Below are 24678 nucleotides of genomic sequence, written 5' to 3' on the forward strand. Positions count from 1 at the left end.
TCTGCTGTTCACCCTCACTGTTCAGGGCTTTATAGCTCTCTCTCTCTCTGCTGTTCACCCTCTCTGTTCAGGGCTTTATAGCTCTCTCTCTCTCTGCTGTTTACCCTCACTGTACAGGGCTTTATAGCTCTCTCTCTGCTGTTTACCCTCTCTGTTCAGGGCTTTATAGCTCTCTCTCTCTGCTGTTCACCCTCACTGTTCAGGGCTTTATAGAGGGCTATATACAGAAAGTACCAGATCAACGTGGAGCTATATACAGGGAGTACCAGTACCAGATCACTGTGGCGCTATATACAGGGAGTACCAGTACCAGATCAATGTGGAGCTATATACAGGGAGTACCAGTACCTGATCAATGTGGAGCTATATACAGGAAGTACCAGGTCACTGTGGAGCTATATACAGGAAGTACCAGTACCAGATCACTGTGGCGCTATATACAGGGAGTACCAGTACCAGATCAATGTGGAGCTATATACAGGGAGTACCAGTACCAGATCAATGTGGAGCTATATACAGGGAGTACCAGTACCAGATCAATGTGGAGCTATATACAGGGAGTACCAGTACCAGATCAATGTGGATCTATATACAGGGGAGTACCAGATCACTGTGGAGCTATATACAGGGAGTACCAGTACCAGATCAATGTGGAGCTATATACAGGAAGTACCAGTACCAGATCAATGTGGAGCTATATACAGGGAGTACCAGTACCAGATCACTGTGGAGCTATATACAGGGAGTACCAGTACCAGATCACTGTGGAGCTATATACAGGGAGTACCAGTACCAGATCAATGTGGATCTATATACAGGGAGTACCAGGTCACTGTGGAGCTATATACAGGGAGTGCCAGTACCAGATCACTGTGGAGCTATATACAGGGAGTACCTGATCAATGTGGAGCTATATACAGGGAGTGCCAGTACCAGATCAATGTGCAGAGGTACGAGGTATTGAAGGCAGGGTAAAGTGACTAGACATCAGGATAGATAATGATAAGGTATTTGAGGTAGATATGTACATGAAGGCAGGGTAAAGTGACTAGACATCAGGATAGATAATGATAAGGTATTTGAGGTAGATATGTACATGAAGGCAGGGTAAAGTGACTAGGCATCAGGATAGATAATAACAGTAAAATAAAGAACGGAGTAGGAACAGCAAATGAAGTGTGTGTGTGTGTGTGTGTGTGTGTGTGTGTGTGTGTGTGTGTGTGTGTGTGTGTGTGTGTGTGTGTGTGTGTGTGTGTGGTGTGTGTGTGTGTGTGTGTGTGTGTGTGTGTGTGTGTGTGTGTGTGAGTGAGAGGTGGTTGGGCTGCTGGTGCAGGATACTAATATAACCAATATTAAAGGAGACATTTGAGCCTTGTAACTAGTAACTAGTGCACTATATAGGGAATAGGGATCTGGTCAAAACTAGTGCACTATATAGGGAATAGGGATCTGGTCAAAACTAGTGCACTATATAGGGAATAGGGATCTGGTCAAAACTAGTGCACTATATAGGGAATAGGGATCTGGTCAAAACTAGTGCACTATATAGGGAATAGGGATCTGGTCAAAACTAGTGCACTATATAGGGAATAGGGATCTGGTCAAAGCTAGTGCACTATATAGGGAATAGGGATCTGGTCAAAGCTAGTGCACTATATAGGGAATAGGGATCTGGTCAAAACTAGTGCACTATATAGGGAATAGGGATCTGGTCAAAACTAGTGCACTATATAGGGAATAGGGATCTGGTCAAAACTAGTGCACTATATAGGGAATAGGGATCTGGTCAAAACTAGTGCACTATATAGGTAATATGACTCTGGTCTATAGTAGTACCACTATATAGGGAATAGGGCTCTGGTCTATAGTAGTACCACTATATAGGGAATAGGGCTCTGGTCTATAGTAGTACCACTATATAGGGAATAGGGCTCTGGTCTATAGTAGTACCACTATATAGGGAATAGGGCTCTGGTCTATAGTAGTACCACTATATAGGGAATAGGGCTCTGGTCTATAGTAGCACCACTATATAGGGAATAGGGCTGTGGTCTATAGTAGCACCACTATATAGGGAATAGGGCTCTGGTCTAAAGTAGTACTACTATATAGGGAATAGGGCTCTGGTCTATAGTAGTACACTATATAGGGAATAGGGCTCTGGTCTATAGTAGTACCACTATATAGGGAATAGGGCTCTGGTCTATAGTAGTACCACTATATAGGGAATAGGGCTCTGGTCTATAGTAGTACACTATATAGGGAATAGGGCTCTGGTCTATAGTAGTACCACTATATAGGGAATAGGGCTCTGGTCTATAGTAGTACCACTATATAGGGAATAGGGCTCTGGTCTATAGTAGTACCACTATATAGGGAATAGGGCTCTGGTCTATAGTAGTACCACTATATAGGGAATAGGGCTCTGGTCTATAGTACTACACTATATAGGGAATAGGGCTCTGGTCTATAGTAGTACCACTATATAGGGAATAGGGTGTATTTTCGATGCAGACCTCTGCTCTGCTGATCTCTCCACCTCTCACAGATAAAGTGCTTTTTCATGGCTGCCAACGGCCCTGAAATAAGGCCGTAATTACGGTAGCGAGCTGCGCCGGGCTTGAAAGGGGCCCATCACGGATTCAAGCAACAGTAAAGTTGCCACCCGGACACTCTTTTTGGTAAACAGCTGGGGGGATGGTGCTGGAGAAAGGTCAGGACAGAACTATCGATGCAAGGACTGACCATCCATGATATCAAAATGCTACTTTTTAACCTTGTTTTGAGGCTGTACTGTGTTTGTTTAGTAAACTAAGCTTATAATGGGTTCTGGTGGAGAAATACAGTTGAACTAAGCTTATAATGGGTTCTGGTGGAGAAATACAGTTGAACTAAGCTTATAATGGGTTCTGGTGGAGAAATACAGTTGAACTAAGCTTATAATGGGTTCTGGTGGAGAAATACAGTTGAACTAAGCTTATAATGGGTTCTGGTGGAGAAATACAGTTGAACTAAGCTCATAATGGGTTCTGGTGGAGAAATACAGTTGAACTAAGCTTATAATGGTTTCTGGTGGAGAAATACAGTTGAACTAAGCTCATAATGGGTTCTGGTGGAGAAATACAGTTGAACTAAGCTCATAATGGGTTCTGGTGGAGAAATACAGTTGCACTAAGCTCATAATGGGTTCTGGTGGAGAAATACAGTTGAACTAAGCTTATAATGGGTTCTGGTGGAGAAATACACTTGAACTAAGCTTATAATGGGTTCTGGTGGAGAAATACAGTTGAACTAAGCTCATAATGGGTTCTGGTGGAGAAATACAGTTGAACTAAGCTTATAATGGGTTCTGGTGGAGAAATACAGTTGAGCTAAGCTCATAATGGGTTCTGGTGGAGAAATACAGTTGAACTAAGCTTATAATGGGTTCTGGTGGAGAAATACAGTTTAAGCTCGTGAAGAATTATGAAGTCATATTCTTTAAGAATCTGTTAGGCTAGACATCATTAATTTAAAGGTTTTTAAAAAATGGACCCGACTCAGACTCGGGTAGTATTTAATCTCAATAGCAGCAGTATTCTGGTGCCAACTGAGCCAGTTCTGTTCATCTCCCACTGGTTCTTACACAGCTAGTAATGTGTTTGGCTTTGTGTTTCTCACAATGGCACTCATTATGTCTCTGATAGAGCCAACTAGCCGGGTTTCTGGCGGGCTGAAGTTGCCACGTCATTCAGAGCAGGGAGAGGGGGAGAGGGAGAGAGGGAGAGGGAGAGGGAGGGAGAGGGGGAGAGGGAGGTAGAAGGACAGAGAGACAGGAGACGAGTAAAAGAGGGAGAAGGTAATAGAGAGATGAGAGAGCTTCTCACTGATTGACTCGCACGTCCTGTCTTCCTACTCATCTCGTCCTGAGTGCTTTTCTCTGAGCTCTCTGAGAACCATGTAGTCGAAGCTTGAATAGATTAATGTGTTAGAACTACAGTAACACTGTCAAAACATCAAAGAACTGGTAGTAAATACAACTGGCAGTACATATATAACCTGTTGTTGTTGATTAGCTTTGATCAGGAACAAAGTCTGTCTGTCTGTCTGTCTGTCTGTCTGTCTGTCTGTCTGTCTGTCTGTCTGTCTGTCTGTCTGTCTGTCTGTCTGTCTGTCTGTCTGTCTGTCTGTCTGTCTGTCTGTCTGTCTGTCTGTCTGTCTGTCTGTCTGTCTGTCTGTCTGTCTGTCTGTCTGTCTGTCTGTCTGTCTGTCTGTCTGTCTGTCTGTCTGTCTGTCTGTCTGTCTGTCTGTCTGTCTGTCTGTCTGTCTGTCTGTCTGTCTGTCTGTCTGTCTGTCTGTCTGTCTGTCTGTCTGTCTGTCTGTCTGTCTGTCTGTCTGTCTGTCTGTCTGTCTGTCTGTCTGTCTGTCTGTCTGTCTGTCTGTCTGTCTGTCTGTCTGTCTGTCTGTCTGTCTGTCTGTCTGTCTGTCTGTCTGTCTGTCTGTCTGTCTGTCTGTCTGTCTGTCTGTCTGTCTGTCTGTCTGTCTGTCTGTCTGTCTGTCTGTCTGTCTGTCTGTCTGTCTGTCTGTCTGTCTGTCTGTCTGTCTGTCTGTCTGTCTGTCTGTCTGTCTGTCTGTCTGTCTGTCTGTCTGTCTGTCTGTCTGTCTGTCTGTCTGTCTGTCTGTCTGTCTGTCTGTCTGTCTGTCTGTCTGTCTGTCTGTCTGTCTGTCTTCATTTTCAATTTAAGGGCTTTATTGGCATGGGAAACATATGTTCACATTGCCGAAGCAAGTGAAATAGATAATAAACAAAAGTGAAATAAGATATCCAATATTAACAGTAAACATTACACTCACAAATGTTCCAAAAGAATAAAGACATTCTAAATGTCATATTATATGTTTATATTCAGTGTTGTAATGATGTTCAAATAGTTAAAGTACAAAAGGGGAAATAAATAAGCATAAATATGGGTTGTATTTACAATGGTGTTTGTTCTTCACTGGTTGCCCTTTTCTTGTTGCAACAGGTCACAAATCTTGCTGCTGTGATGTCACACTGTGGTATTTCACCCAGCAGATATGGGAGATTATGAAAATTGGGTTTGTTTTTGAAATCTTTGTTGATCTGTGTAATCTGAGGGAAGTGTGTCTCTAATATGGTCATACATTTGGCAGGATGTTAGGAAGTGCAGCTCAGTTTCCACCTCATTTTGTGGGCAGTGGGCAGTGTGCACATAGCCTGTCTTCTCAAGGCTATGCTCACTGAGTCTGTACATAGTCCACCTCATCCACCTCTGGCCTGCTCGCCTCCCTACCTCTGAGGAAGCACAGTTCCCGCTCAGCCCAGTCAAAACTGTTCGCTGCTCTGGCACCCCAATGGTGGAACAAGCTCCCTCACGACGCCAGGACAGCGGAGTCAATCACCACCTTCCGGAGACACCTGAAACCCCACCTCTTTAAGGAATACCTGGGATAGGATAAAGTAATCCTTCTAAACCCCCCCCCCCCCCTTAAAAGATTTAGATGCACTATTGTAAAGTGGTTGTTCCACTGGATATTATAAGGTGAATGCACCAATTTGTGAGTCGCTCTGGATAAGAGCGTCTGCTAAATGACGTAAATGTAGTCAAAGCTTTCCTTCATTTTGGGTTAGTCAGTGGTCAGGTATTCTGCCACTGTGTACTCTCTGTTTAGGGCCAAATAGCATTCCAGTTTGCTCTGTTTTTTTGTTAATTCTTTCCAATGTGTCAAGTAATTATCTTTTTGTTTTCTCATGATTTGGTTGGGTGTAATTGTGTTGCTGTCCTGGGGGTCTGTTTGTGTTTGTGAACAGAGCCCCAGGACCAACTTGCTTAGGGGGCTCTTCTCCAGGTTCATTTCTCTGTAGGTGATGGCTTTGTTATGGAAGGTTTGGGAATCGCTTCCTTTTAGGTGGTTGTAGAATTTAACATCTCTTTTCTGGATTTTGATCATTCGCAGGTATCAGCCTAATTCTGCTCTGCATGCATTACTTGGTGTTTCACGTTGTACACAGAGGATGTTTTTTACAGAATTCTGCAATGCAGAGTCTCAATTTGGTGTTTGTCCCATTACTCTCTGTGGTTTTCTCTCTTTTTCTGTCTGTCGGTCCTGCCCACCCTTCTCAGGTGAACTGTAGTATCCCTGGTCCGTAACCGATTCCCTCTGCAGCTTCTAGAACTGAAATATTACTGTGTTGAAGGAGCGGAGAACAAGAAGCATCAGCATGGTCTAATCATGGTTAAAGAGGATGTTACCGGGCCAGCCAGAACTCCATCCCAGGCTCAAACAGCATGGTCTCATCATGGTTAAAGAGGATCTTACCGGGCCAGCCAGAACTCCATCCCAGGCTCAAACAGCACTTAAACTAAAAGGGCATTATCATAATTTTTTACAATTCATAATATTATTCCAACCTCATAGTGTGGACATCTACACTGAGTGTACAAAACATTAGGAACACCTCCCTTTTGCCCTCAGAACAGCCTTCTTTGGGTCATGGACTCTACAAGGTGTTGAAAGCGTTCCACAGGGATTCTGGCCCATGTTGACTACAATGATTCCCACAGTTGTGTCAAGTTGGCGGGATGTCGTTTGGTTGGTGGACCATTCTTTTTTTATGTCTTTTTTTATTTAAAGTTTTCTTGTTTTTCAATCGATCAACAAAACACATTCCACATTCACAGATGTTTTTTTTTTTCATTAATTTTTTTATTTCACCTTTGTTTAACCAGGTAGACAAGTTGAGAACAAGTTCTCATTTGCAACTGCGACCTGGCCAAGATAAAGCAAAGCAGTTCGACAACATACAACAACACAGAGTTACACATGGAGTAAAAACAAACATACAGTCAATAATACAGTAGAAAAATAAGTCTATATACAATGTGAGCAAATGAGGTGAGATAATAAGGGAGGTAAAGGCAAAAATGCCATGGTGGCAAAGTAAATACTATATAGCAAGTAAAACACTGGAATGGTAGATTAGTAGTAGAAGAAAGTAGAAATAGAAATAATGGGGTGCAAAGGAGCTAAATAAATAAATACAGTAGGGGAAGAGGTAGTTGTTTGGGCTAAATTATAGATGGGCTATGTACAGGTGCAGTGAGCTGCTCTGACAGCTGGTGCTTAAAGCTAGTGAGGGAGATAAGTGTTTCCAGTTTCAGAGATTTTTGTAGTTCGTTCCAGTCATTGGCAGCAGAGAACTGGAAGGAGAGGCGGCCGAAGGAGGATCCAGATCCATGTGACAGACTTAAAAATAAAAATATTAAAATAAAATAAAAAAATATATACATACGCACAAATAATAATTATTAAAAAAGAAATATATATATATATAACTTGCAGCAGCACTATCAAGGTTCTTATTAGCTATTTCCAGCCTTAGCTGAGACGACGAGCAAATAATTAGTTGTTAGATTTTACAGCACCTTACACAACATGTATCTGCTCATTTCCCTAATCACCCCATTCACTCTGTCCAATATGAAATATAGTTGAGTAGTGGAGACCAGAGTCTATCAAACCTGGGCTGTCTCTTGCTGAGGTCATAAGTGAGCTTTTCAAGGGGGAGAAAGTCAACAATCTGGTCAATCCACATTTTAAATGTAGGAGAGGTATTAGAGTCCCACAATAGAAGAATACATTTCTTAGCAAAGTATGTAATAGTCATAAGCAAATTTTCTGTGTCAGGATCAAGAACAAAGTCCTGCTGGGCATTAAGAAGATTGATATGACCCCATGTATCTAACTGTACATCTAGTATTTTCTGTGCAGCAGTATGTATAGATCTCTCTACAGCTCCAAAATACATGCATATAGGTTCCACTTTCAGAGGTACATCTTTTACAGTCAGGAGAAATGTCTGTTTTCATTCTATGGAGTCTCAAAGGAGTGTAATAAAATTTGTACAAAAATGTGTAATTAGATTTTCATTTTTACATTAGTAGAGGAGCAGTATACCCTGTCGCAAACCTCCGCCCATAACTCATCACTGATAGTCAGACCAAGATCCTTTTCCCAGATTATTTTCAAAGGAGTAAAGCAGGAGCCTCCTTTCTCAGAAAGGAGTCTATAGATATAGGAGATTTTGCCTTTAATGCATTGTGCTGTGACAAGAAGGGCTTCAACTTCTTTCAGCTGAGCTCTAAACCTCCTCTTGGAAGTAAATGAGGAAATGACATGTCTAATTTGAAGATTTTTTATTTATTTTTTATTTCAAAAATGGGATCTTGGCACATTGAATTGACTGCAGAGCTCTTGAAAGGATTTCAGTGTAGTGGTTTTCTGATGAAATAGGTCTGAAAAAGTCCTGATTCCAAGAGTATGCCAAAGATTAAAGTTAGCATCCCTCAGGGCTTTTGGCAAGTCTGGGTTGCCTACTGTAGGCGAGTGAGAACATATTTGGGAGGAAATGCCCAGGTATTTCTTACAGTCCTTCCACGCTTGTAGGGTGCTGTAAATCACAAAGGTTTTGGCTATGTTGCCTACTTCACTAAAGTTATTAATGAATATAATTGAGCTTAGGGGCAATGAACCAAAGGATTGGGCTTCTATCTGAATCCACGTTGACTCTTGTCTGTTTGTGATCCATGTTAGCATGTTGCGATTTGGGCAGACCAGTAGTGCAATTGAAGGGAGGGAAGGGCAAGACCACCCTTAGATTCAGGTTTCGATAGAGTGGAGAACTTGATCCTAGGTTTTTTTTTGCCCCATAAAAATGTGGTGATGCTTTGGTTAGTTGTTTTGAAAAAGGAAACTGGGAGATAGCATAGGAGCATCTGAAATAAATAGTTCAGTCTTCCCTGTGGCTCAGTTGGTAGAGCATGGTGTTTGCAATGCCAGCATGGTGTGTGCAACGCCAGGGTTGTGGGTTCGATTCCCACGCGGGGCCAGTAGAATTTTTTTTTTTAAATGCATGAAATGAAATGTATGTATTCACTACTGTAAGTCGCTCTGGATAAGAGCGTCTGCTAAATGACTGTAATGTAGGGAAGATGTTCATACTGAAGCTAGCTGCTTCTTGGAGGCTTTTTCCGTCGCTAATGCTCGAGTCCAGGTAAAAATGTCACCTGTAATGTCGCCTTTTGTTGGCGCAATGACTTTTTGACTAAAGCTAAAGGAGTTTAAACTTGAAGTGGAAGTAAGATTAGGAATTGGAAACTACTTGTGCGGATCTCTTAGTTCATGCGGCCATCTCGTTCAAGGGTCACGTGATCCCCCGGTGGACCATTCGTGATACACTCGGAAAACTTGTTGAGCGTGAAAAACCCAGCTGCGTTGCAGTTCTTGACACAAACCAGGGCTCTTGACACCTACTACCATACACTGTTCAAAGGCACTTCAATATTTTGTTTTGCCCATTCACCCCACACTGATTGAAGTGGATTTAACAAGTGACATCAATAAGGGATCATAGCTTTCACCTGGTTAGTCTATGTCATGGAAAAATCAGGTGTTCCTAATGTTTTATCCACGCAGTATATATACATACCTACCTACCTACCTACCTACCAGTGTGAATGTGGGTTAGAATCGGACCAACTAAAATACTTCTGATCTCTGTTTAGGCTAGTAGTTGTGTAGTCACTGCCCTTTACAAAGGTCTTTATCATTCACAGACAGTAGGATGTATCAATTCAAGTGCTGCTAGTTCTGCCACTTGACAAACCTATTGAGAGTAATTTAGTGACTGTGTAGTGCTGTGTGGCATCTCTCTCTTTCACTTTCTGTCTCTCTCTCTCGCTCTCTCTCCTCTCTCTGTCTCCCTGTCTCTCTCTCTGTCTCGCTCTCCCTGGCTCTCTTGCTCTCTTCTCTCGCTCTCTTTATCTCTCCATGTCTCTCTCTCTCTTTATTTCTCTTTTCATGTCTCTCTCTCTCTCTCCATATTGATCTCTCTCTTTCCATATTTATCTCTATCTCTCTCTCTCTGGTGAAGTCTCTCTTTGACACCCTCTCTCTCTGTCTCTCTATTTCTCTGAGGTGTTGGTAATGTTGTCAGGTGAATCACAAGGTGTCTGCCAGGATAGTGGTGCTTCGCAGACCTGTTATTCTGACCGGTTTTGAAGGCTCTCTGAGGAGAGTGAAGTGTGACAGTGTTAGTGAGAGAGAAAAGGTGCTGATACTGTGTGTGGATTAACCCTGTCCACTGGTGAGACAGAGAATAGGTGACTGAATGCCCAGCAGAGCAGACTAACTGAATGCCCAGCAGAGCGGACTAACTGAATGCCCAGCAGAGCGGACTAACTGAATGCCCAGCAGAGCGGACTAACTGAATGCCCAGCAGAGCGGACTAACTGAATGCCCAGCAGAGCGGACTAACTGAATGCCCAGCAGAGCGGACTAACCGAATGCCCAGCAGAGCGGACTAACCGAATGCCCAGCAGAGCGGACTAACCGAATGCCCAGCAGAGCGGACTAACGGAATGGCCAGCAGAGCGGACTAACGGAATGGCCAGCAGAGCGGACTAACGGAATGGCCAGCAGAGCGGACTAACGGAATGGCCAGCAGAGCGGACTAACGGAATGGCCAGCAGAGCGGACTAACGGAATGGCCAGCAGAGCGGACTAACGGAATGGCCAGCAGAGCGGACTAACGGAATGGCCAGCAGAGCGGACTAACCGAATGCCCAGCAGAGCGGACTAACCGAATGCCCAGCAGAGCGGACTAACGGAATGGCCAGCAGAGCGGACTAACGGAATGGCCAGCAGAGCGGACTAACGGAATGGCCAGCAGAGCGGACTAACGGAATGGCCAGCAGAGCGGACTAACGGAATGGCCAGCAGAGCGGACTAACGGAATGGCCAGCAGAGCGGACTAACGGAATGGCCAGCAGAGCGGACTAACCGAATGCCCAGCAGAGCGGACTAACCGAATGCCCAGCAGAGCGGACTAACGGAATGGCCAGCAGAGCGGACTAACGGAATGGCCAGCAGAGCGGACTAACGGAATGGCCAGCAGAGCGGACTAACGGAATGGCCAGCAGAGCGGACTAACGGAATGGCCAGCAGAGCGGACTAACGGAATGGCCAGCAGAGCGGACTAACCGAATGCCCAGCAGAGCGGACTAACCGAATGCCCAGCAGAGCGGACTAACCGAATGCCCAGCAGAGCGGACTAACCGAATGCCCAGCAGAGCGGACTAACCGAATGCCCAGCAGAGCGGACTAACGGAATGGCCAGCAGAGCGGACTAACGGAATGGCCAGCAGAGCGGACTAACGGAATGGCCAGCAGAGCGGACTAACGGAATGGCCAGCAGAGCGGACTAACGGAATGGCCAGCAGAGCGGACTAACGGAATGGCCAGCAGAGCGGACTAACGGAATGGCCAGCAGAGCGGACTAACGGAATGGCCAGCAGAGCGGACTAACGGAATGGCCAGCAGAGCGGACTAACCGAATGCCATTTGTATTGATTTAAGGATCACCATTAGTTCCTGCCAAGGCAGCAGCTACTCTTCCTGGGGTCCAGCAACATTAAGGCAGTTCTGTGCAGTTCAAAAGAATACATGACATTACATTTCATAAGACTTTTCACAACATATTTAGTGTGTTCCCTCAGGCCACTACTCTACTATCACATATCTACAATACAAAATCCATGTGTATGTGTGTGTAGAGTGCGTGTCTTATCGTGTGTGTGTGTGTCTGTGTCTGTATGTGTGTCTGTGTCTCTTCACAGTCCCCGCTGTTCCATAAGTTGTATTTTTATCTGTTTTCTAAATTATTCTCCTGCTTGCATCAGTTACCTGATGTGGAATATAGTTCCATGTAGTCATGGATCTATGTAGTTCTGAGCCAATTGTCATTTTCAGAGGTCCCTCTTTGTAGCACCTGACCACACGACTGAACACTAGTCCAGGTGCGACAAAACTAGAGCCTGTAAGACCTGCCTTGTTGATAGTGTTGTTTAAAAAGGCAGAGCTGCGCTTTTATTATGGACAGACTTCTCCCCATCTTAGCTACTGTTGTATCAACATGTTTTGACCATGACAGTTTACTATCCAGGGTTACTCCAAGCAGTTTAGTCACCTCAACTTGCTCAATTTCCACATTATTTATTACAAGAGTTAGTTGAGGTTTAGGGTTTAGTGAATGATTTGTTCCCAAATACAATGCATTTAGTTTTAGAAATATTTAGGACTAACTTATTCCTTGCCATCCATTCTGAAACGAACTGCAGCTCGTTGTTAAGTGTTGCAGTCATTTCAGTCGCTGTAGTAGCTGACGTGTATAGTGTGGAGTCATCCGCATGCATAGACACACTGGCTTTACCTAAGGCCAGTGGCATGTCATTATTTTTTTTTACTAAGGGGCCTAGACAGCTGCCCTGGGGAATTCCTGATTCTAACTGGATTATGTTAAAGAGGCTTCCATTAAAGAACAACCTCTGTGTTCTGTTAGACAGGTAACTCTTTATCCACATTATAGCAGGGGGTGTAAAGCCATAACGCGTACGTTTTCCATCAGAAGACTATGATCGATAAGGTCAAAAGCCCCACTAAAATGTCTAACAAGACAGCCCCCACAATCTTTTTATCAGAGATTTCTCTCAGTTAATCAGTCATTTGTGTAAGTCCTGTGCTTGTTGAATGTCCTTCCCTTTAAGCGTGCTGAAAGTCTGTTGTCAATTTGTTTACAGTAAAATAGCATTGTATTTGGTCAAACACCATTTTTTCCTAAAGTTTACTAAGGCTTGGTAACTGGCTGATTGGTGGGCTATTTGAGCCAGTAAAAGGGCTTTACTATTCTTAGGTAGGGGAATAACTTTAGCTTCCCTCCAGGCCTGAGGGCACACACTTTCTAGTAGGCTTAGATTGACGAAGTTATGGCAAATAGGAGTGGCAATATCGTCATGCAGCATACAGAAGACCTACTGAGAAGAAAAATGACATACTGAGATGTATGCAAAGTGGTATATCTGGAGCCTTAGCCCTGGCTAGACTCTCCATCTGGAGCCTTAGCCCTGGCTAGCCTCTCCATCTGGGGCCTTAGCCCTGGCTTGCCTCTCCATCTGGAGCCTTAGCCCTGGCTTGCCACTCCATCTGGAGCCTTAGCCCTGGCTAGACTCTCCATCTGGAGCCTTAGCCCTGGCTAGACTCTCCATCTGGAGCCTTAGCCCTGGCTAGACTCTCCATCTGGAGCCTTAGCCCTGGCTAGACTCTCCATCTGGAGCTTTAGCCCTGGCTAGACTCTCCATCTGGAGCCTTAGCCCTGGCTAGACTCTCCATCTGGGGCCTTAGCCCTGGCTTGCCTCTCCATCTGGGGCCTTAGCCCTGGCTTGCCTCTCCATCTGGGGCCTTAGCCCGGCGCCCCCCGGGCCTGCCCGGCTTGCCTCTCCATCTGGAGCCTTAGCCCTGGCTAGCCTCTCCATCTGGGCCGCCCTGGCTAGCCCCTCGGGCCTGCCTGGCTGCCTCTCCATCTGGGGCCTTAGCCCTGTCTTGCCTCTCCATCTGGGGCCTTAGCCCTGTCTTGCCTCTCCATCTGGAGCCTTAGCCCTGGCTAGCCTCTCCATCTGGGGCCTTAGCCTTGGCTAGCCTCTCCATCTGGAGCCTTAACCCTGGCTAGCCTCTCCATCTAAAAAACAATGGATTTAAGTTAGGTAGAGAGGGAGGGGCAGGAGACTTTTTAAGCAAGACATTCACAGTGAGAATGCATTAGTTTTGTTAAGAATAAATTCACAGTGAAAATGCATTGTTAATGGCCCATATTAATGGACCAAATATTCATATGCCAAACCCATTAGGCCGAAGTGTGGAACTGTGTGGCAACTCTTCAACAATTCTGTGCTTCCAACTTTGTGGAAACAAACAAGGAGAAGAACATTAATAGAAGCATCACTGTGATTCATCTCCAACCACATGCATTACCTTCCCTCTGAGCCCATTCACATCCCAGGTAGAGACAGCACACACACACACACACACACACACACACACACACACACACACACACACACACACACACACACACACACACACACAATGTTCTAGTGGACTACATGTCTATAATTGTCATTCTGATTCTAGCTTTAGATACCTCCTTAATGAAATACATTTTGGTTCAACGATAATAATTACGACTTTCTCAATATTTGTTAATTTATTGAACCGTTTATTTAACTAGGCAAGTCAGTAAAGAACAAATTCTTATTTACAATGACGGCCTACCGGGCCAAACCCGGATGACACTAGGCCAATTGTGAGCCGCCTTATGGGACTCCCAATCATGGCCGGATGTGATACAGCCTGGAATCGAACCAGGGACTGTAGTGACGCCTCTTGCACTGAGATGCAGTGCCTTAGACCGCTGCGCCACCCGGGAGGCCAAGGTGCGATGGACGGCTCAACACTCTAACATGCGTTTAGATGGGCATTATTAATATGCATGTGTACTAAACCAGTGGTTGTGTTCCAAATAGCACCCTTTTCTCTTTATAGTGCACCACATTGGATCAAGGCAGTTTAGTTTTATAGGTAATATGGTGCTATTTGAGATACAAGCTATGGCAGCCTTCTATTCTCCATACAGTATGGCTGGGTGGTAGAGGCTATACGTCACGCTGCTGAACCAACTAATGGCAGTCTGTTTACAGTCTGTGTACATGGTACGTCCCAACTGGCCCCCTATCCCCTATATAGTGCACTACTTCTGACCTGGGTCATATTAGGCCCTGGTCAAAAGTAGTGCACTATATAGGGAATAGGGCGCCATATGGGACTCCCGCAGTCATTTGATCAATATATTGTTCCAATCTGAGAGTCTGCGTGGATCCTCTTTAGGTGTAATGATCCATGGACTAACAGCCATTTCCCTGATGGATCAATCCATTCACTAAAGACCGCAGTGTTAGTAGTTACTACAGCAAAGGGGGGGTCAGAGGGTACAAGAGGGTCATGGTGTACGGGGGGGTCAGGGAGGAAAGAGGGTACGGGGGGACAGGGAGGAAAGAGGGTACGGGGGTCAGGGAGGAAAGAGGGTACGGGGGGTCAGGGAGGAAAGAGGGTACGGGGGGACAGGGAGGAAAGAGGGTACGGGGGGACAGGGAGGAAAGAGGGTACGGGGGACAGGGAGGAAAGAGGGGGTACGGGGGACGGAGGAAAGAGGGTACGGGGGGACAGGGAGGAAAGAGGGTACGGGGGGACAGGGAGGAAAGAGGGTACGGGGGGACAGGGAGGAAAGAGGGTACGGGGGGACAGGGAGGAAAGAGGGTACGGGGGGACCGGGAGGACAGGAACGAGTGCTGCGTTCCCTTTTGTTTTTGGTTGTGGTTGCTTGGTAACTGGCCGTCCTAGTGCCATTGGCCCCTTACCCAGAGTAAACAGGTTGGCAGTAATCTGGTCGTTAACCTCTTGCTGCTGTTTTAATTAAACACGGCTGCCGACCTAGGAAGTCAGTCAGATTAACTTCTGGAAAACATCAGGACCATAACGATGTCTTCTTGTATGCTTTGAAAAACGAATACTAAAACAACGGCTATACTAAATTATACTAAGAAGAGAAAACATTGGGATTTTTAGGCCTAATCTTTTAATGTGACAAATTCTCTGTTCCCAAGCCACACACACATACCGCCCTCGACACCATGGCAACTACTGTTTCCGCTCAGCTGAAAGGTCAGCGTTGATCTGGGTGGATTCAGGGACATGCATATTGCATGGGCTCTTGCTCTCTGTGTGTGTGTGTGTGTGTGTGTGTGTGTGTGTGTGTGTGTGTGTGTGTGTGTGTGTGTGTGTGTGTGTGTGTGTGTGTGTGTGTGTGTTCTAAATGATACCAGGCAGGGGAACCAGTGTGTGTGAGTGTGTTCTAAATGATACCAGGCAGGGGAACCAGTGTGAGTGAGTGTGTTCTACATGATACCAGGCAGGGGAACCAGTGTGTGTGAGTGTGTTCTAAATGATACCAGGCAGGGGAACCAGTCTGTGTGAGTGTGTTCTACATGATACCAGGCAGGGGAACCAGTGTGTGTGAGTGTGTTCTAAATGATACCAGGCAGGGGAACCAGTCTGTGTGTGTGTGTTCTAAATGATACCAGGCAGGGGAACCAGTGTGTGTGAGTGTGTTCTAAATGATACCAGGCAGGGGAACCTGTGTGAGTGAGTGTGTTCTACATGATACCAGGCAGGGGAACCAGTGTGTGTGAGTGTGTTCTAAATGATACCAGGCAGGGGAACCAGTCTGTGTGAGTGTGTTCTACATGATACCAGGCAGGGGAACCAGTGTGTGTGAGTGTGTTCTAAATGATACCAGGCAGGGGAACCAGTGTGTGTGAGTGTGTTCTAAATGATACCAGGCAGGGGAACCAGTCTGTGTGAGTGTGTTCTAAATGATACCAGGCAGGGGAACCAGTGTGTGTGAGTGTGTTCTACATGATACCAGGCAGGGGAACCAGTGTGTGTGAGTGTGTTCTAAATGATACCAGGCAGGGGAACCAGTGTGTGTGAGTGTGTTCTACATGATACCAGGCAGGGGAACCAGTCTGTGTGAGTGTGTTCTAAATGATACCAGGCAGGGGAACCAGTGTGTGTGAGTGTGTTCTAAATGATACCAGGCAGGGGAACCAGTGTGTGTGAGTGTGTTCTAAATGATACCAGGCAGGGGAACCAGTGTGTGTGAGTGTGTTCTAAATGATACCAGGCAGGGGAACCAGTGTGTGTGAGTGTGTTCTACATGATACCAGGCAGGGGAACCAGTGTGTGTGAGTGTGTTCTAAATGATACCAGGCAGGGGAACCAGTGTGTGTGAGTGTGTTCTACATGATACCAGGCAGGGGAACCAGTGTGTGTGAGTGTGTTCTAAATGATACCAGGCAGGGGAACCAGTCTGTGTGAGTGTGTTCTAAATGATACCAGGCAGGGGAACCAGTCTGTGTGAGTGTGTTCTAAATGATACCAGGCAGGGGAACCAGTGTGTGTGAGTGTGTTCTAAATGATACCAGGCAGGGGAACCAGTGTGTGTGAGTGTGTTCTAAATGATACCAGGCAGGGGAACCAGTGTGTGTGAGTGTGTTCTAAATGATACCAGGCAGGGGAACCAGTGTGTGTGAGTGTGTTCTAAATGATACCAGGCAGGGGAACCAGTGAGTGGAGCGTGTTCTAAATGATACCAGGCAGGGGAACCAGTGAGTGGAGCGTGTTCTAAATGATACCAGGCAGGGGAACCAGTGTGTGTGAGTGTGTTCTAAATGATACCAGGCAGGGGAACCAGTGAGTGGAGCGTGTCCAGAGGCTTGTTCTCATACGTGTTGAGGGTTGAAAAGACAGAGCCTAAAGGGCAGGTTTACTCTGAGTAATCTAGAAACGTCTCCGACATTTCAACAACTAAGGCAGAAGAAACACTCCTTTCATCATTCACAGTACAATGTATTACATTTTGAATTACAATAGTTTCCATAACCATTCCAGCAACTCCATGCACTTGAAACCTTTTTTAAAAATCATAACACTGCTTTATGAAAAGGTGTAGATGGCTGAATGCGAGTAAAAGAAATGGTTTCTGAGAAAAAAAACTGTCTCTAGAAATGGAAATAGTTTCCTTCCTTCGTCTAGTTGAGAGCAGTTCAAGGTTGGTTACAATCCATTTACCTCAGAGCCACTCTCATAAACATCCACCAGTCTCCAAAAAGACTTTCCCCCGTCGGTAATGGTACTGAACATGAATTATTGAAATGAGAACTTTACTTAGTAAATGAGAGCTTTGCTTTCCCTAATAACTCCATGGTAGTTATGTCAGCTGCTACCTGTTGTCCTGCTGTAAACATGGTGTTACTGGCTTTCCAGAGGGAATCTGATGACAGATGAGTAATCTCCAACTATAGATATGTGTTGTAGTTCCTCTGTTATTCTAGTAGTGGAAACAGGCTGTTACTTGCTTTGTATAGAAACAGTTTGATGAGAGAGAGAGAGATCAGACTGAAGCGTGAAACAACTCGTCTCTCTGGCTGTTTTTACAGAAAGCACTGACACACACACACACACAGCCTTATCTGGAGTTGGGATGGGCTCTACTTAGGATTACACAAACCAACACTCCAGATTGATCCATTTCTCTCTGCACATAAATCCATGTTAGTACTGTACTACATTTCCCTCAAGAGATAATGCCTGGCCTATGCCTATACTGGGCCTGCTCTGCTCTACACCAGAGAGATAAAGAGCTCATGTCGGCCCTGTGTCCTTATCCTCCTCACCCCAGGCATTCTACTATCTGTACAGAAACATAACAGTAAATCTCAGAACTGTAACATTATACCTCAGGACCATGACACACCTCAGAACCGTAACGACATACCTCAGAACCGTAACGACATACCTCAGAACCGTAACGACATACCTCAGAACCGTAACGACATACCTTAGAACCGTAGTGTTACCCCCTCAGCACCGTAGTGTTACCCCTCAGAACCGTAGCGTTACCCCCTCAGAACCGTAGCGTTACCCCTCAGAACCGTAGCGTTACCCCCTCAGCACCGTAGCGTCATATTTCAGAACCGTAGCGTTACCCCCTCAGCACCGTAGCGTTACCCCTCAGAACCGTAGCGTTACCCCTCAGCACCGTAGCGTCATATTTCAGAACCGTAGCGTTACCCCTCAGAACCGTAGCGTTACCCCTCAGAACCGTAGTGTTACCCCTCAGAACCGTAGTGTTACCCCTCAGAACCGTAGTGTTACCCCTCAGCACCGTAGCGTTACCCCTCAGAACCGTAGCGTTACCCCTTAGAACCGTAGCGTTACCCCCTCAGAACCGTAGCGTTACCCCCTCAGAACCGTAGTGTTACCCCCTCAGAACCGTAGCGTCACCCCTCAGAACCGTAGCGTCACCCCCTCAGAACCGTAGCGTCACCCCCTCAGAACCGTAGCGTCACCCCCTCAGAACCGTAGCGTCACCCCCTCAGAACCGTAGCGTCACCCCCTCAGAACCGTAGCGTCACCCCCTCAGAACCGTAGCGTCACCCCCTCAGAACCGTAGCGTCACCCCCTCAGAACCGTAGCGTCACCCCCTCAGAACCGTAGCGTCACCCCCTCAGAACCGTAGCGTCACCCCCTCAGAACCGTAGCGTCACCCCCTCAGCACCGTAGCGTCACCCCCTCAGAACCGTAGCGTTACCCCTCAGCACCGTAGCGTTACCCCTCAGCACCGTAGCGTCATATTTCAGAACCGTAGCGTTACCCCTCAGAACCGTAGCGTTACCCCTCAGAACCGTAGCGTTACCCCTCAGAACCGTAGCGTTACCCCTCAGCACCGTAGCGTTACCCCTCAGCACCGTAGCGTCATATTTCAGAACCGTAGCGTTACCCCTCAGAACCGTAGCGTTACCCCTCAGAACCGTAGCGTTACCCCTCAGAACCGTAGCGTTACCCCTCAGAACCGTAGCGTTACCCCTCAGAACCGTAGCGTCACCCCTCAGAACCGTAGCGTCACCCCCTCAGCACCGTAGCGTTACCCCCTCAGAACCGTAGCGTTACCCCCTCAGAACCGTAGCGTTACCCCCTCAGCACCGTAGCGTCACCCGTCAGAACCGTAGTGTCACCCCTCAGAACCGTAGCGTTACCCCTCAGAACCGTAGCGTTACCCCCTCAGCACCGTAGCGTTACCCCTCAGCACCGTAGCGTTACCCCTCAGCACCGTAGTGTTACCCCTCAGCACCGTAGTGTTACCCCTCAGCACCGTAGCGTTACCCCTAGGCACCGTAGCGTTACCCCTCAGCACCGTAGCGTTACCCCTCAGCACCGTAGCGTTACCCCTCAGCACCGTAGCGTTACCCCTCAGCACCGTAGCGTTACCCCTCAGCACCGTAGCGTTACCCCTCAGCACCGTAGCGTTACCCCCTCAGCACCGTAGCGTTACCCCCTCAGCACCGTAGCGTTACCCCCTCAGAACCGTAGCGTTACCCCTCAGAACCGTAGCGTTACCCCCTCAGAACCGTAGCGTTACCCCCTCAGCACCGTAGCGTCACCCCTCAGCACCGTAGCGTTACCCCTCAGCACCGTAGCGTTACCCCTCAGCACCGTAGCGTTACCCCTCAGCACCGTAGCGTTACCCCTCAGCACCGTAGCGTTACCCCTCAGCACCGTAGCGTCACCCCTCAGCACCGTAGCGTCACCCCTCAGCACCGTAGCGTCACCCCTCAGCACTGTAGCGTCACCCCTCAGCACCGTAGCGTCACCCCTCAGCACCGTAGCGTCACCCCTCAGCACCGTAGCGTCACCCCCTCACAACCGTAGCGTCACCCCCTCACAACCGGAGCGTTACCCCCTCACAACCGTAGCGTTACCCCCTCACAACCGTAGCGTTACCCCCTCAGCACCGTAGCGTTACCCCCTCAGCACCGTAACGTTACCCCCTCAGCACCGTAACGTTACCCCCTCAGCACCGTAGCGTTACCCCTCAGCACCGTAGCGTCACCCCTCAGCACCGTAGCGTCACCCCTCAGCACCGTAGCGTCACCCCTCTGCACCGTAGCGTCACCCCCTCACAACCGTAGCGTCACCCCCTCACAACCGTAGCGTTACCCCCTCACAACCGTAGCGTTACCCCCTCACAACCGTAGCGTTACCCCCTCAGCACCGTAGCGTTACCCCCTCAGCACCGTAGCGTTACCCCCTCAGCACCGTAGCGTTACCCCCTCAGCACCGTAGCGTTACCCCCTCAGCACCGTAGCGTTACCCCCTCAGAACCGTAGCATTTACATTTTACATTTAAGTCAGTTAGCAGACGCTCTTATCCAGAGCGACTTACAAATTGGTGCATTCACCTTATAATATCCAGTGGAACAACCACTTTACAATAGTGCATCTAAATCTTTTAAGGGGGGGTTAGAAGGATTACTTTATCCTATCCCAGGTATTCCTTAAAGAGGTGGGGTTTCAGGTGTCTCGGGAAGGTGGTGATTGACTCCGCTGTCCTGGTGTCGTGAGGGAGCTTGTTCCACCATTGGGGTGCCAGAGCAGCGAACAGTTTTGACTGGGCTGAGCGGGAACTGTGCTTCCTCAGAGGTAGGGAGGCGAGCAGGCCAGAGGTGGATGAACGCAGTGCCCTTGTTTGGGTGTAGGGGCTGATCAGAGCCTGAAGGTACGGAGGTGCCGTTCCCCTCACAGCTCCATAGGCAAGCACCATGGTCTTGTAGCGGATGCGAGCTTCGACTGGAAGCCAGTGGAGAGAGCGGAGGAGCGGGGTGACGTGAGAGAACTTGGGAAGGTTGAACACCAGACGGGCTGCGGCGTTCTGGATGAGTTGTCCTCCATTTCCGCTCGGCTGCCCGGAGCCCTGTTCTGTGAGCTCGCAATGAGTCGTCGAGCCACGGAGCAGGAGGGGAGGACTGAGCCGGCCTGGAGGATAGGGGACAGAGGAAATCAAAGGATGCAGAGAGGGAGGAGAGGAGGGTTGAGGAGGCAGGATCAGGAGATAGGTTGGAGAAGGTTTGAGCAGAGGGAAGAGATGATAGGATGGAAGAGGAGAGAGTAGCGGGAGAGAGAGAGCGAAGGTTGGGACGGCGCAATACCATCCGAGTAGGGGCAGAGTGAGAAGTGTTGGATGAGAGCGAGAGGGAAAAGGATACAAGGTAGTGGTCGGAGACTTGGAGGGGAGTTGCAATGAGATTAGTGGAAGAACAGCATCTAGTAAAGATGAGGTCAAGCGTATTGCCTGCCTTGTGAGTAGGGGGGGAAGGTGAGAGGGTGAGGTCAAAAGAGGAGAGGAGTGGAAAGAAGGAGGCAGAGAGGAATGAGTCAAAGGTAGACGTGGGGAGGTTAAAGTCACCCAGAACTGTGAGAGGTGAGCCATCCTCAGGAAAGGAACTTATCAAGGCGTCAAGCTCATTGATGAACTCTCCAAGGGAACCTGGAGGGCGATAAATGATAAGGATGTTAAGCTTGAAAGGGTTGGTAACTGTGACAGCATGGAATTCAAATGAGGAGATAGACAGATGGGTCAGGGGAGAACGAGAGAATGTCCACTTGGGAGAGATGAGGATTCCAGTGCCACCACCCCGCTGGCTCGATGCTCTAGGGGTATGCGAGAACACGTAGGCAGACGAGGAGAGAGCAGTAGGAGTACTAGTGTTATCTGTGCTAATCCATGTTTCCGTCAGCGCCAGGAAGTCTAGGGACTGGAGGGTAGCATAGGCTGAGATGAACTCAGCCTTGTTGGCCGCAGACCGGCAGTTCCAGAGGCTGCCGGAGACCTGGAACTCCACGTGGGTCGTGCGCGCTGGGACCACCAGGTTAGAGTGGCAGCGGCCACGCGGTGTGGAGCGTTTGTATGGCCTGTGCATAGGGGAGAGAACAGGGATAGACAGACACATAGTAGACAAGCTACAGAAGAGGCTACACTAATGCAAAGGAGATTGGAATGACAAGTGGACTACACGTCTCGAATGTTCAGAAAGTTAAGCTTACGTTGCAAAAATCTTATTGACTAAAATGACGAAAATGATACAGTACTGCTGGCTGGTGGAGTAGGCTAGCTAGCAGTGGCTGCGTTGTTGACTTTGAACGTGTAGCTGGCTAGGTAACCTCGATAGTTTCAGTACTACACCTTGTCATGATACAAAGCAACTTTGTAGCTAGCTAGCTAGCTAACATAACACTAATCAAGACGTTCCTTGTAATGTATTTCGTTTCTACAATGCTGCTCGTCGGTAATAGTTGGCTGGGTTAGGAAAAATGGCGTCGCGGGGGACGGAAATAGCTGGCTAGCTAACCTCAATGGCTGGCTAGCTAACCTCGGTAATTACTAAACTACGCAATTATCAAGCTATGACAAAGACAACTAAGTAGCTAGCTAGCTAACACTGCACTAGTCAAATCGTTCCGTTGTAAAGTATTAGTATCTACAGCGCTGCTAGTCGGTAACGGTTGGCTAGCTAGCAGTGGGTTAATGATGACTAGGTGTGTTGACTAAGTCTGGCGCCGCGTCGCGGCTGGCTAGCTCAACTCGATAATTACTCAAACTACACAATTATCTTAGATACAGAGACAGCAAAGACAACTATGTAGCGTTACCCCCTCAGCACCGTAGCGTTACCCCTCAGAACCGTAGCGTCACCCCTCAGCACCGTAGCGTCACCCCTCAGCACCGTAGCGTCACCCCTCAGAACCGTGGCGTTACCCCTCAGAACCGTAGCGTTACCCCTCAGAACCGTAGCGTTACCCCTCAGAACCGTAGCGTTACCCCTCAGAACCGTAGCGTTACCCCTCAGAACCGTAGCGTTACCCCTCAGAACCGTAGCGTTACCCCTCAGAACCGTAGCGTTACCCCTCAGAACCGTAGCGTTACCCCTCAGAACCGTAGCGTTACCCCTCAGAACCGTAGAGTTACCCCTCAGAACCGTAGCGTTACCCCTCATAACCGTAGCGTCACCCCCTCAGAACCGTAGCGTTACCCCTCAGAACCGTAGCGTTACCCCTCAGAACCGTAGCGTCACCCCTCAGAACCGTAGCGTCACCCCCTCAGAACTTTAGCGTTACCCCCTCAGAACCGTAGCGTTACCCCCTCAGAACCGTAGCGTTACCCCCTCAGCACCGTAGCGTTACCCCCTCAGCACCGTAGCGTTACCCCTCAGCACCGTAGCGTCACCCCTCAGCACCGTAGCGTCACCCCTCAGCACCGTAGCGTCACCCCTCAGCACCGTAGCGTCACCCCTCAGCACCGTAGCGTTACCCCTCAGAACCGTAGCGTTACCCCTCAGAACCGTAGCGTCACCCCTCAGCACCGTAGCGTCACCCCTCAGCACCGTAGCGTCACCCCCTCAGAACCGTAGCGTTACCCCCTCAGAACCGTAGACGTTACCCCCTCAGCACCGTAGCGTTACCCCCTCAGCACCGTAGCGTTACCCCCTCAGCACCGTAGCGTTACCCCCTCAGCACCGTAGCGTTACCCCCTCAGCACCGTAGCGTTACCCCCTCAGCACCGTAGCGTTACCCCTCAGCACCGTAGCGTTACCCCTCAGCACCGTAGCGTCACCCCTCAGCACCGTAGCGTCACCCCTCAGCACCGTAGCGTCACCCCTCAGCACCGTAGCGTCACCCCTCAGCACCGTAGCGTCACCCCTCAGCACCGTAGCGTCACCCCTCAGCACCGTAGCGTCACCCCTCAGCACCGTAGCGTCACCCCTCAGAACCGTAGCGTCACCCCTCAGAACCGTAGCGTTACCCCTCAGAACCGTAGCGTCACCCCTCAGCACCGTAGCGTCACCCCCTCAGAACTTTAGCTTTACCCCCTCAGAACCGTAACGTTACCCCTCAGCACCGTAGCGTTACCCCCTCAGCACCGTAGCGTTACCCCCTCAGCACCGTAGCGTTACCCCCTCAGCACCGTAGCGTTACCCCCTCAGCACCGTAGCGTTACCCCCTCAGCACCGTAGCGTTACCCCCTCAGCACCGTAGCGTTACCCCCTCAGAACCGTAGCGTTACCCCCTCAGAACCGTAGCGTTACCCCTCAGCACCGTAGCGTTACCCCTCAGCACCGTAGCGTCACCCCTCAGCACCGTAGCGTCACCCCTCAGCACCGTAGCGTCACCCCTCAGAACCGTAGCGTTACCCCCTCAGCACCGTAGCGTTACCCCCTCAGCACCGTAGCGTTACCCCCTCAGCACCGTAGCGTTACCCCCTCAGCACCGTAGCGTTACCCCCTCAGCACCGTAGCGTTACCCCCTCAGCACCGTAGCGTTACCCCCTCAGCA

At 48.3% G+C, this 24678-nt stretch overlaps 1 protein-coding gene across 2 annotated transcripts in view; it reads left to right on the top strand.

The window, feature by feature from the left end:
• The window catches only part of LOC106587983 (tumor protein p53-inducible protein 11), a 75007-nt gene that overhangs the window by 4157 nt on the left and 46172 nt on the right, over nucleotides 1-24678 (top strand). The gene's annotated exons all lie outside the window — the stretch shown is intronic.

The sequence above is a fragment of the Salmo salar genome, chromosome 26, assembly GCF_965601325.2.
Source record: "Salmo salar chromosome 26, fSalSal1, whole genome shotgun sequence".
Lineage (NCBI taxonomy): Eukaryota > Metazoa > Chordata > Actinopteri > Salmoniformes > Salmonidae > Salmo > Salmo salar.